Raw genomic sequence first — 13,150 nt, forward strand, 5'->3', positions numbered from 1 at the left:
AACCATTTAGGATATTCAAAAACCGTATATTAGGTGTAATTAATTTATTTTTTCATGCTTTAGGTAAATCTCTATATTAGGAGTTATTATGGCTTAGTTGACATCTAAAAGTTTATATAGGTACCTTTTCCTAGTCTGAGGTAGAATTTACCTTGTAATAGATTATAAGTAATTTAGAAGTGGGCTCTTTGACACATCTTTGGCCCAGATTTGCATTAGCTATTAAAAAACTTTTATATAATTGTTGTACATGATAATACTTATTGAGGTAATATTGAGAAACTCGGCATTTAATGGTTATGATGGGTCAACATTGAGAGTTGTTGCTTTTTGATTATGTTAGTATATAGTGATTATCTTATTAATTATGCTATTGGTTATAATAATGATCATATGCTTACCTATTCAAGTTAGGATATGAATGATGATATTGATGACTTATATATACCTAATTTGAGTTCGTAAGATATCTATGTTAGGGATTATATGACTATCGGTTAGAGTTGGGCAATTTTCTATGATAATGGCCAAGATATTGATATATAATTAATGATTTGAGTATGAATATTGTTTATAATATTAATGATATAAATCTTATTTCAAATCTTGATATTGACTATGATTTGATGATATATATATCAGTTCAAGATGTGTAAGGGAAGTGTGAGATATGGATAGTAACAATATTGGTTCAAGTTCAAAAATGGGAATTAGTTACAGTATGGCATGGCATGGATGAATTCTAGTTGTATATTTAATGTTGGTAAATGATGGTGGTTTGGTTTATTCTCTACTTGAATGTATTCTCTAGGATTATAGGGCCTGTATTGAGTTACTTACTTTTTTGCACTTACTGGCTTATGGGGGCTAATATTGTAGCTATAATTGCTTGGCCCTTCTAGTATTTTTTTCATTTATTTATTTCATTGTATACAATAATCCTGGATCTTTTTAGGTTTGCCATTTTACCTTGAGTTAGTTTTGCTATCTTACATTCTATCATATTTAATCATGATTTATCTTAGTCAGTTGATGATGTCTACTGAGTGCTTGTGGTTTTGGTACTCATACTATATTTTTGTACCTTTCGGTCTAGATATGAGTACTAGCTTCCGCTGTTGATTCAAAAATCATGTTGTGGTTGATTCGAAGATAGGATTAGTTCTTGGAGTTGGAGTCACCCCTTTTCCATTTATTCTATTTATGTTTAGTCTTTTGTTCACTTGGAACTTGGATTGTACTTATAGAAGCTCTTGTACTTGCTTGACTAGGTCGTTGTATGGTTAGCTATATTGTTGGTTACCTCTTGTCTATTTATAGTGCTTTGCTAATTTATAAGTTACAATATTCTATTTTAACTTTTTTTGGGTAGTTTCTTTTAGTTTTACTCTTTCATAGTTGGCTAGGACATTTGCTACTATTATTCGAGATAAGGGTCTTGAGGTTGAGCCTAGGGATCTTGTCCCTATTTGTGAATGACCTAGAGATTGTGGACAACCATAAGATGTATCCCCATCTAGGGTCAAGGATAGAGGGCATTACTATACCCTATTCCTAATCCTGAACAAAAGGCTTGTTTGCCCCAGCTAGTGGAGGGACAGAGACCATCCCAAGCACCATCAGAGTACATTTCTTCTTTAGTGCTTAGGGATACTTTGGTTCAACTTTTGGGGTTTATTGGTGGTGCAAAGTCTAAAGGATTAGAGTGGTATTGAGGTGATGCAGTATCTTGTATCTGTATCTTCCCAAGGTTAGGTCCCTCCTGCACCGATAGTTGCTCAGTCAATAGTTACTCAGCTAGTTGTTTCCTAGCCTACTATATCTTTTGCGGAGAATAAAATATTGGGATAATTCTTTAGATAGGCTCCACCTATTTTTCTGGTGCACCTGATGAGAATGCTTATGAATTTTTGATTTCTTGTGAGTATAGGCTCTATAATTTGGGCCTTGTTAATACTAGTGGTATGGATTACACTACATTTTCATTGGACTTGGTTGCTCGACATTTGTGAAGAGGTTATCTTGGTTCTACGCCATCTGGATTTTATCCTTTGACATGGGCTTAGTTCTGTAAGATCTTTTTTGAGAAGTACATGCTTCACTGCCTTAAGGATTATTTGAGGGATCAGTTCTCAACATTAGAGTAGGGCTCTATGATAGTTCTGGGGTATGAGGCTCTATTCTGTCTGCTAAGTATTAGAGGGTTCATTGCTTTGTTTGTGGATTAAGGCTTTCTCTTTGTATGAATAACATAGAGTTTAGTTTCTACAGTAGGTCTTTTACTGACGTTTCTGATCATTCTCATGTAATAAAAGAGTTGTATCATGAGGCCCAAGGGTTTAGCAATAGGAGACCTCGATATCAGGGTAGTTTAAGTAGGGGTCATAGTAGCTCTTGATTTAGAGGCAGTGGTTTTTAGGGTAGGTACCCTATTCACCAATTATATAATCCTTAGAGTTAGCCTACTAGAACCATTCCTGAAGTGTCGCAGATTACAAATAAAGGTTAGTCATGTGTTAGTTATCGCTCTAGTCAGGGTAGCAGTCATTCTTTGAGGGGTTCATATTCTAGCTTTTCTAGTCGTGGTAGTTATTCTAGGTCTACCATATTGTCTGGTTCAAGTTCAGTGTATTAGACATGTTATAATTGTGGTGGTCATGGTTATTATTTATGTGATTGTCCTAATCATGGGGCGACTGTTGCTTCAGCTTTGAGTGTTCCCCCTATTAGAGTAGTTTATACCTCAGCTAGAGATGGTTTATATTGTAGTAGGGGTGGCCCCTGGGGTACTTATAGAGGTTCTCAGGCTAGTAGGATAGGAGATCAATTACAAGCCTAACTAGGTAGCAGGCATGGTCAGATGTATGTAGTACGTTCTAGACCAGAGGAAGAATCTTTGGATGCAATTATCATTGGAATGCTTTTGATATGCCGTCATTTGGCCTTTGCTTTATTTTATTTTGGGATCCACTTATTCTTATGTATCTGCTTATTTTGCTTTAAGGTTATAGTTATCATGGGATTTATTATCTATGCCCTTATGTATATCTACTCCCATGGGTGATTCTTTTGTAGTAGATTAGATTTTTAGATCATGTTTTATGACTGTTAGAGATGTTGATACTTATGTTGATCTTATTATTCTGGACATAGTGGATTTTGATGTGGTTCTGTGCATAGATTGGTTATCTCACTATCATATGGTCATGGATTATTTTGTCAAACTTCTAACTTAGCTATGCTTGGCATACCCCCAATCATATGGCAAGGAGCTATTAGCCACAAGCCGACGAGGATTATTTCTTATATGTGTTCTAGGTGAATTTTTAGGGGTTGCAAGTCTTATCTTGCTTATATTTATGATGTTAGTGTAGAGAGTCCGTCGCTTAACTCTATTTCTATAGTCTATGAGTTTCCCGATGTTTTCCTTACTGAATTATATGGTATACCTCCTACCCATGAGATTGAGTTTGTTATTTATTTTGAGCTGACATCCAACCTATTTCTATGGAGACTTATCTTATGGCTCTTGTTTAGGTTAATGAACTGAATTCCCATCTTTAGATCCTCTTAGTAAGGGTCTTATTAGACCAAGTGTGTCCCCTTGGGGAGAACCTGTGTTAATTGTGAAGAAAAAAAATGTCTTTCTATGGATAAGTATTAATTATTGACAACTTAATAAGGTGACTATGAAGAACCGTTATCCTTTGCCTAGCATTGATGACTTGTTTGACCAGCTTCAGTGTGTAGCGATGTTTTCTATGATCAATTTGAGGTCGGATTACCATCAGTTGAGTATTTGAGATGATGATAACCCAATTCCGTTATTATCATTATGAGTTCCTAGTGATGTTCTTTGGGGTTACTAATGCCCCAACCGCATTTATGGATTTGATGAACCATGTGTTCTGGTCTTATATGGATTTCTTTGTGATTGTGTTCATCGATGCCATCCTTTTGTATTCAAGAAGTAGAGAGGAGAATGCACAATATTTGAGGATTGTGATCAAGACTTTGAGAGAATATGGGTTTTTTTCTATGTTCTCTGAGTATGAGTTTTAGCTTGAGTCGATGACATTCCTTAGGCATGTGTTGTCTAAGTATAGGATTATGGTAGACTTGTAAAATATTGAGGCTATTCGTGATTGACCCAGTGTAATGCCCTAAATCTGATACCCAGAATTCTACACGGTGATAGCAATCCTGAACGACCACAAGCTAACCACAAGCTAACCTATGAGCATTGCGTAATATACTGTATAAATTCATAATAAAAGGGATGAAAAGCTGTAAAGTTCAAATATCTGATGAAACATAACATTTGGAAATACGGTATATCAATACTAAACTGAAATAAACTGTCTGAACATGTTAGTCTGAAAGCCGCAAAACTATCTGAAAACTGTGGAGTTGCTGAGAATGCCCCTAACTAACTCCATCTACTAACACTGAAATGATGAAATAATCTTGCTGTCCTCGAATAATAAGGACTCATTGCAAATGTAATACTGCCGGCTGAATCTAAAGCTAAGTCCGATTGGGAGCGTGAGCGTCTGAACCTATGGTATAAAACAATATAGCGGAGAAGAAAAGTATTTGTCAGTACGTCTGAATGTACTGGTACAAAAAGTAAGGTAGACTGAATGCATGGGGTTCATATGCAAGAACAATACTAACTGACAAAATAAAATAAATGTAAGAATACATGAATACGTAACTGTAAATTAGATCATGATAATACTGACTACTAAGTCTGAATACTAATAACATGAGTATCGTATAACTAATATACTATTAACTGAGTGACTGTTTGACAATCCTGATTTTGATGGAACTAGCTGACTTCCCTACTGAACTGAGTGACTGTATATGACAGTCCTAAATCTGAAAAACTATCTGAGTTCTTTTACTACTACTAAGATTGATACCGTAGGAAGTAGTCATCTAACTGTCATACCCCTTTTCTGTATAGAGTTGGGGTCGAATCTGTAACCCCAATTGGAAGGGTGTGAATATCACGCCACTATTAAGGACAAGCTGTGAGTGACCCTCATATAGCATTGTCCTGAAAGGAGAATGGTGGGACCCTCATCTGGTAGTGTTAATCCACCTCATCAACCCTCAACTGTCAGTATTGAACACAAGGATTGATTTTAAGGATCACACCCTCTACTATCAGTGTGTGCCCTCATCCTTGGGTTTTCTCGGTACTGTATCCTACCCCCAACTGAATAGAATCTGAACTGATTATTCAGATAAGAACTGGACTGATTTTATTGAATTCTGTAGATTGACGGAATATCACTGAATTATATTACATAACTGAGTTCATGAGATTACTGAGTTTTCCTGAGTCATGTAACAGGCGGAATTTTACTGAGTTCTAAAACTAACTAGGAATACTACTGATTATAGTGTGACTGAGATTATCATGAAACTGATACTGGATATAGGGACACAACTAAATTGTTGGGTATTTAATCCCTCAGGACTCGATAGCATGAAAATAAACAGGACATAACACTTCTTGTGTTCCTAACAATTGTTAATAATTCATAATACAAGCATTGAGGGATTTCATAATGCACTTAATACTTATAGTCTTGTACATGAATAGGAATACATTTCAACATATCATAAGTTCACAATATAGTCTCATGAATACTCCATCAATTCATTACAAGACATAACAATAGCATGGGAGTCATTTTGAACATGTAGTTATAGCCTAAGTTCATCATGTATATTAGTAAGGGTTCATAAAAAACTATTCTACTCACATCGGCATTTTGTCATACACATGGAATGCATATACTTAGGATTAGGCATGAAAATTAAGCAATTACATCATGGCAACATTAATCAACCCAATTTTCATGAAATTCATTCCACATTCTAACACAATACCATGATAACACACTAAAGAGTCCAACTTGGGAATCATACAACACATCAACATGATCATAATCAATCCACAACATGAATATCAAAATTTATAATTTAAAATTGGATCCTTGGACTCCAAGGATAAAAGGGATCCTTGGATAAACACTTTACATGCCTTAGATGGAAGTTTCTTGGAGATTTTGGGAGGAAAGCTTGATTGCTTGACTTGAATTTAATCACCTAGGGTTTTTTGCTCTTGAACAATTATGGAAGAAAGAATGATTTATCCAAATAGGGCTGAATTTTGTGTTTATGAGGGCTGAAGGTCGGAGAAAATAACGTAATTACCTTTAAGGATATGGTCATTTAATGACTAAAACTGGGCACCGATGCGTTAAGCGACGCGACGTATCGATGGATTTGATGTGATACCCAATGCGTTGCGCTATGATAGCGCCAAGCCTAAGTAGTTTTGACACTAGAAACCTACAACAATGTTAACCAACGTGATAGGTGATGCGGCGCGCCAAGATCGTATTGGTCAACTATTTTAGGACACCAAACGTTGTCTAAATGAGCTCCAAAAAATCTAAAACTCATCTGGGAACACCTATCGTCCACTCTAATCATGAATTAACAAAAATATGGACCATTAAGCGACATTATGGCAGCAAAATGAGATTGCTAACTTTTGAAGGACAAAAACAAACTAAGTCGGGGAACTTAGCTAGAATTTTCTAAGTCTGAAACCCCTTGACAAGCCTAAAAGGATGAATTAAGCTTAGAAATTTAGAGGGGTCTTTCAATATCTCCCCCTTGGGAATATGGATCATAAGCCTACCTATGTCCATCTCACTAATTAACATCGTGGACTTGCACTCAATGACCATACTATTATTCACCCTAGAAACAAATTTACTCATCTTATCCCTGCTTTTTTCCACTACATGAGGAGTGTATCTAGCTAATTGAGTAAACTTAAGACAATACTCTTTCACTGTCATGTTGCCCTGCCTAAGGTTGATAAATTCTAACACCTTAGCTTCTCTGAGCTCTATGGGAAAGAATCTATTTAGAGATGAAGTGGCAAACTCCTCCTACTGAAAAGGCCCTGCATCTATAGCTCTCCCTTCCTTCCACAGATTGAACCATGTGTTAGCCACATCCTTCAACTAATATGCAGCTTGCTCAGCACTCTCACTACCAGTAACTGTAATACCTAAATCATTTCTTAAGCCTAAATTTGTCTTTTGAGTCGATAGGGATGGCTTCAAAGTGAATGATGTTTATATTGTGTTCTATTTTGCTAATTTCTACTTTTTTTATGTAGAACATTTAACAAATTTTCCATCGATACCAATTTTATCGAAATCTGACATCGGATGAGGAATTATGATCATTTTACTAAGAGATGTCGCATCTCCCAAGCTTGATGGTAGACCTGAAGGACCGCCAAGTCTTTCGTGGACCGTCAATTGTCCCATTAAGCCAAGGTAGTAACTCTTTTTTTTAGACATTGTGCAAAGACCAAAATGGTGGGCATCCAAATATTTGATGGACTGTCAAAAGGACCATCAAGTAGAGGTAGAATATCCCATTTCTAGCCCCCGAGTGATAGATGATCTGGTGGACCATCAGTTTCTAGATGGATCATCACTTTGACCGTCACATCAAGGTAGAATGTCCCAGTTTTAGCACTCAAGTGAAGGATGATCTGGTGGACCATCAATTTCTCTGATGGACCGTCAGTTCTACCGTCACAGACCCCGATCATTTTATATATATCTAAGTCGAGAAAAGAAGCTCATTTTTTATCCTTTGTCTTCCATAACCCTATAGAAACTAGGGTTTCTTCAAAAATCCTAAATCAAATCATCTCCAATTAATTCAAGAATCTTCCAAAGATTTCACCAAGTTGTTCAAGAATTTAGTTCTCCATGACAAAGGCATCAATAAACTTTGGTCAAAAGTGTGAGAAAGAAGTTCCAATCAAATCATTTCATCTCAAATTCATAATCCAAGGTATGTGGGGATTGAACAATAATATCCTTTCATTCTTGTGCCCAAAGAATTGATTTTTACTATTAGAATTTCATGATTTTTCAAGTGGGTTTATATCCAAATTACTTTATCATTGATTTATGAGAATTGAGCTATTCAAGATTGATATACATGACTATTTCATTGTTTTATTTCTTAAATTGAGAATTTATGCTATAAATTGTATATTCCAACAATGAATTGATGATTTCTAGGAGATAGATGATAAGAGTCATGCTTTTAAGATTTTCCATGAGAATTTGATTGTTGAGTATATATATATATATATATATATATTCAGCTTGAGAGTCAAGAGTGAGTCCTATGATATTTTCTTGAAGCTTTTGATATTTGAAATGATTTGATAAGCAAGCGTACTTTGTGTTGAGAAAGTTTGTTTTGATTTTGAGTTGAGTTAGGAATCCACAGTTGTATATGATTTACAGATAAGATATATTTATGTTTTGGTCTTTATAATAGACCCATGAGTTGATATTGATTAAGGTGGATCACTTAACGCGTTCTTAGCTGAGTCTGGGAGGAGTATTTAGCACCGAGCGGGAAATGTGGTATTTTCCCAAAACTACATGCCACCATAGGATTGATATTGATAATTGTTGGCCAGAGGCCGAGTATGAGCTTGTGATCATGAAGTTGAGGTTGTACTCCCTGGCAAGAGTACGACGCTTTCGCCAATGTGGGGTTCTCTTCTTAGGAGGGGAAAACATTGGACTCTATGCAGCTCACATGGTTTATGTTGGTTATAAGAAACTCGTAATTCCATAATATTCTAAGTTTTATGAGTTACCGAGTCACTCTAAGTCATGAGTCAAAGAGTTTGAGTTGAGACCAATGATTTATGAGATTTATGAAGCATGTGTTACTATTGATGATTTATGGAAATTATTTTTTAGGTAATTCAAGTGAAGAGAGTCATTATTGTCAAGATGCATGATTTTCTTACACATTTATGATATTATTGAAAAATGTTGCATACACCCTCACATACTCAGTTCATTCCTAAGTTCTGATTCCTATACACTTCTGTGTTCTATATTTTCTCATGATATAGGTTCAGGTGCTCAGTCTCAGCAGCTACAGTGATCTTTGAGTACCTTTATCTACATTTTTACAGTTGGTGAGTCCTCATGGTTCGAGGACCTATTTCCCTGATTTTGTCTTGTTAATAAATGGTTGTTTTCTTTCAGATCTGTATGATTTAGTTTGGGGATCTGTCCCAATGGCTCCTCAGTCTTATATAGTAGACGCTTTGTCAGACTAGAGTACCAGTACGAGCAGAACTTCAGTATTTTGAATGTATAGGACAATATCTCTTTATATTCCAGTATGTTCATGGCATGATTATTCTTTCTTACTCTAGCTTGATTTTCATCGTAGTGAGTACTGAAAGTGATGACATGCTTAGAGGGTTAGCTTGAGGCCACGTGTGGCCTTAAGCACCATGTGATCTCTCAGGATAGGTTCTCGGGTCATTATAAGCTTGGTATCAGAGCTTAAGGTTCAAAGATTCCTAGGGAGTCTGACAAGCCGCATTACACAGAGTCTTGATCATCGCTGTGTAGTACACCACATCTTTGAGCAAGAGGCTATGGGGTATTTTAGGAAAATCTGTTTCTTTCTTTTAGAAGTCTATCATACCTATGACTGTTTCTTTCTGTTGTTAATTCGTGCTCTTTTATGACAAAAAATGCCTTCTTGTCGAGCTCGTATAAACAATGAGAAACTTCAACCCGTTGATCCCCTGAACAAGCGTTCGTGACATGTAGAATTTCAAGCAGTTTTTCAGGCGCTAGCCTAGGCAATTACAGCCAATGCTCAAGCCAACACCTATGCTACTATTTTTCCTCCGCAAGGGAATAATTTTGCTATAGCTCAGGTTCATGACTTTATGCAGATGAATCTTCCTGAGTTCTGTGGGTCAAAGGTAGGTGAAGACCCACAGATGCACTTAGATGAACTGAGAAAGATCACCTAAATTATGCATGTAATGGAGGAAGAAAGTGTGGAGCTAGCTTTCTATCACTTGAATGATGTTTCTTATGATTGGGTGGAGATGTGGAGAAAGAGTATAGGGAAAGATGCTGCTCCCATGACTTGCTAGTTGAACGTGTTCTTAGATAGATTCTTTCCCCCAGAGCTGAGGGAAGCAAAATTAGAAGAATTTATGAACTTGAGATAGGGCTCTATGACAGTTAAGGAGTATTTTCATAAGTTCAACCAGTTGTCTAAGTATGCTCCCGGTATAATGGTTGATTCTAGAACTAGTATGAGTAAGTTTTTGGTTGGTGTATCTGGTTATATTATGAAAGAGTGTAGGTCCGCTATGATTATTAGGGACATGGTCCTTTCTAGACTAATGATATATGCTCAGTAGATTAAAGCGGACAAGGTGAAGAAGAGAGAAAGAGTAAAGGTAAATAAGAGGGTTAGATCAGACCAGCAAGGGTATATCTGACTAGATTTTTGGGAGGGATCCCCCCTCAGTTCCAAAGTCGTGCACTTGTGTCAGCGCCTTTATCAACCAGTACTCCTATATTCAGAATTAGGTAGGAGCAGGGTAATAGGCCTACTATGTCCAGGTCCCAAGATAGTGTGAGTAACAGACTTCGTCCTCCCCCATGTTCGAAGTACGGTAAAGACCATCCTGGTTAGTGCTTTGTCAATTGGAGGGTTTTTTTATTTGCGGTAAGTTGGGCCATAGATTTAGGAATTTCCCATATGCCAGATAAGGGAGTTGTGATATTTTTCCCTAGAGTAAGGCTATTAGTGCTCCAGCCCCTTTAGTTCTTCCTACTCCTCCTTAGGGTGCTTTGTCTAGTACTACAGGTGGTCAGTGCCAGAATTTCTTTTATGCTATACCACCTTTCTTGCAGCAGGAGGATTCACTAGATATTGTTACTAGTATGCTTCATGTATTTCATTTCGATGTGTATGTATTGATGGACCCTGGGTCAAGTCTTTCTTATCTTACTCCGTTGGTGGCTGTGAATTTTGAAATCAGTGCTAAGAATATTCCTGAACCTTTTCTAGTTTCTACACCAGTGGGTGAATCTGTTGTTGCTAAGCTAGTGTATAAGAAGAGGCCTATCACTGTCCTTAATAAAATCATGTTTGCAGAATTGATTAAGCTAGATATGGTTCATTTTGACATTATTGTAGGTATGGATTGACTTTACTCTTGCTATGCGTCTATAGACTGTCGTACTCGTGTATTCAAGCTTTAATTTCCCAATGATCCAGGTTTTGAGTGGTCCAAAAATTTTGTAGCTCCCAAGAGTCATTTTATATCCTACCTTAAAGATGGGAAATTGATATCTAAGGGTTATGTCTATCATTTGGTTCGAGTTAAGGATTCTAATTCCGAGACTCTGACTATTCAGTCTATTAGTTTTGTCAACAAATTTCTTGATGTGTTCTCAGAAGATCTCCTAGGGGTACCTCCTAATAGAGAGATAGAATTTTGGATTGATCTTCTTTCCGAAACGCAGCCTATTTCTATTCCTCCGTATTATATGGTCCCCGCAAAACATAAGGAGTTGAAAGAGCAACTCAAAGATCTTCTTGATAAGGGTTTCATAAGGCCTAGTGTATCTCCTTGGGGAGTACCCATTCAATTCATATGAAAGAAAGATGGTTCATTGTGTATGTGCATTGACTATTGTCAGCTCAACAAGGTCACAGTAAAAAACAAGTACCCTCTTCCTATAATTGATGACCTATTTGATCAGCTGCAAGGTGCCAGTTATTTCTCAAAAATAGATTTAAGATTTGGCTATCACCAACTTAAAGTTAGAGAGTGTGATATTCCGAAGATAGCTTTCCGTACCCGTTATAGTCATTTTGAATTCCTGGTCATGTCCTTCGGGCTAACAAATGCTCCAACATCTTTTGTAGACCTAATGAATTGGGTGTTCAGACAGTACGTGGATATGTTTGTTATTGTATTCATAGATGACATTCTTATGTACTCCTAAAATGAAAACGACCATGCAGATCATCTTTGAATCGTCTTGCAGACCCTTAGAGATTTTGGCTAAGGTCAGTTGCCTTCCTGCATCATATTGTTTCTTCTGAAGGTATTCGAGTTAATCCTCAAAAGGTAAAAGATATGAAAAATTGGCCTAGACCTATCTCTCCGTCTGATATTAGGAGTTTCTTGGGCCTAGCTGGTTACTACCGTCATTTTGTGGAAGGTTTCTCTTCCATTGCTGCTTCTTTGACCCGGTTAACCCAAAAGAAAGTTAAATTCTTGTGGTCAGATTCCTGCGAGAAGAGTTTTCAGGAGTTGAAGACTCAACTCACTTCATCCCCTGTGATAACCCTGCCTAATGGTGTAGATGATTTTATGGTGTATTGTGATGCTTCGAGAGTTGGTTTGGGGTGTATGTTGATGTAGAAAGGTAAGGTTATAGCCTATTCCTCCCAACAGTTGAAACCTCATGAAAATAATTATCCGACCCATGATCTCAAATTAGCTGTAGTGGTTTTTGCCTTAAAAATTTAGAGACACAACCTGTACGGTGTTTATGTTGATATCTTTACGAGTCATAAGATCTTATAGTATGTGTTTACTCAGAGAGAGTTGAACCTTCGGTAGAGGTGATGGTTGGAATTACTAAAGGACTATGATATGAAAGTACTGTATCACCCGGGCAAGGCCAATGTAGTAGCAGATGCCCTTAGCATATCTTCTATGGGCAGTGTAGCCCATATAGAAGAAGATAACAAGGAGTTGGCCCGTGAAGTGCATCATTTGGATAGTTTTGGTGTTAGATTGCTTGACTCAGATGAGGGTTATGTTTGGATTCAAAGTAGTTCCGAATCTTTCCTAGTTTGGGAAGTGAAGGAGAAACAGGATATGGATTCTCGTTTGGTTGAACTGAAAGGGTCCGTCAAACAGCAAAAGGTAGAGGTTTTCTCCCAAGGTGGAGATGGTGTATTGAGAAGTCAGAATAGATTTTGTGTGTCTGATGTTGATAATTTAAGTCAGAAAATTATGGCTGAAGTGCATGGCGTGCGATATTCTATTCACCCCGGTGCTACCAAGATGTACCATGATTTGTGGGAAATATATTGGTGGAATGGTATGAAAAAGGATATAGCGAAGTTCATAGAGAAGTGTTCAACTTGACAACAATTTAAGATAGAGCACCAAAGACCCAGTGGGATGATGCAAGAATTTAGCATTCCTACATGGAAGTAA

The sequence above is a fragment of the Capsicum annuum genome, chromosome 3 (genome assembly GCF_002878395.1).
Source record: "Capsicum annuum cultivar UCD-10X-F1 chromosome 3, UCD10Xv1.1, whole genome shotgun sequence".
Classification (NCBI taxonomy): Eukaryota; Viridiplantae; Streptophyta; class Magnoliopsida; order Solanales; family Solanaceae; genus Capsicum; species Capsicum annuum.